A 1,722-nucleotide genomic window follows, 5' to 3' on the forward strand; every position below is an offset into this window, starting at 1 on the left:
ACTAGATGAATTAGTTAGGAGGCTGGATAAATAATCCTGACATAAGTGTAAAGCACGTGGACCAAGGAAGTTAAACATGAAAGTGAAAAGAAGGAGTCATATTCTGGATATGTTACTAAGGTAGCGATAACACATTTTGTTAATGGATTAACTGTGCAGTGCAAGATAAATAGAGCAGTCAAGAATGATTCCAAAATTTTTGTTCAGGAAACTAAACAAGCAGATTTGGCAGTGAGCAGAAGTGACAGAAATTAAGACTTCAGTTTGTGGGATGTTAAGTTTGAAATGCCAATTAGACACATATATAGACATATCCAGTGGGCAGTTCTGTGTATGAGTCTGGAGTTAGGTAAGATTGTCATTCCAGAGACAGACATTTGAGCACTCACTTCGGCAGTACATACACTAAAACTGGAACGAAATAGAGAAGATTAGTATGTCCCCTTTTTAAGGATGACAGAGACTGATATTTGATAGTCATCAGTGACTACCAAGAAAGAGTCCTAGAGATTATGCCCTGGGACACTCCTACTTTAAGCGACTGGAAGGAAGAGAATAAACCAGGAAAGAAGATTGAGGAAGAAAGGCCCATGAGTAGAAGTGACGTGATGAGAGTCAGGGCAAAGGAAGAAAGTAAATAAAGATGAAGGATGGGGTGACAGTCAAGTGATGCTGGCAGGTCAAGTCAGAGGAGGATTAAATTGATCAGTGGACTTCACAACACAAAAGTCATAGTGACCTCTACAAAGTAGCTCCAAGGAGTGGTAGAGGCAAAAACCTCTTTGGACTTGGTTCAAAGGAAAATGGAGAAGAGGAGTTAGAGACGTAAGCATAGACAGTTCTTTCAAGGAGGTTTGCTGTCATAAGGCAAAGAGAAAGAGGGAGTACAGCTGGATGAGCAGGATGAAGAGAAGTAGAGAGACTTTTGTATTGTTTTGTTTTTGTTTTCTAAGATGGGACAAGTAACAATATCTCTGTATGCTGATAAGAATGATGCAATAGAGAGAGAAAAAAAATGTTGCAGGATTGAGAGAGAAATGCCAGAGCAATGTCCTTGAGGGGAAATTTTACCACCGGTGTTAGGAGAGATGGTAGAATATGTTGAACTGATGCCACTTTGTGAGGACATGTAATGGTGAGACTGTTGTTAATTTTCTAAGTGAAACAGCATACAAGGTCATCAGCAGAAAATAAGATTGGGAGCCATTATGTGGGATGCTTGAAGAGAGAAAACAAAGTATGGTATAGTTTTCTAGGAGAGAGGGGAAACCATTAGACCAGGAAAATGTGCTCTGATCACTGGACAGTATTAGGGCCCACTTGATGTTAGTGATCATGAATTTAAAATGAGACCAGCCAGCATAGCTTCTAGTCTCCAATCATATTTAGCTGTGTTGGCGAAGATGCAAGGTAAAATTTAACCAGGGCTAGCATTGTAAATTGAGTAGAATAAAGAAACAAAAAGGGGGGGGGTGCGAGTTGAGACTGTGTGCAGGGGAATGATTGTAATGATTGTCCATGAATCTGAAGCTGAAGTTTTACTATTATTTTGCCATAACATTAAACACACACACACACACACACACACACACACACACACACACAACTTTTCATTATGCTAATATAGAGCTGGAAATCTGAGTTCTACTAAGACTTCTCTTTGCTGGACCATCTAATTTCAACAAAAGTCTCTAATTAATTTAATCCACATTTACTGAATAC

At 39.2% G+C, this 1,722-nt stretch overlaps 1 non-coding gene across 1 annotated transcript; it reads left to right on the forward strand.

Moving 5' to 3' along the window:
- Nucleotides 1–381: 381 nt before the first annotated feature.
- On the forward strand, nt 382–490 carry LOC122238246. The gene has a single exon (XR_006217197.1). It is a non-coding gene; the product is annotated as a U6 spliceosomal RNA (small nuclear RNA).
- The last annotated feature ends 1,232 nt before the right edge of the window (nt 491–1,722 follow it).

Source organism: Panthera tigris, chromosome B1 (assembly GCF_018350195.1).
Source record: "Panthera tigris isolate Pti1 chromosome B1, P.tigris_Pti1_mat1.1, whole genome shotgun sequence".
In the NCBI taxonomy this organism is placed as follows: Eukaryota; Metazoa; Chordata; class Mammalia; order Carnivora; family Felidae; genus Panthera; species Panthera tigris.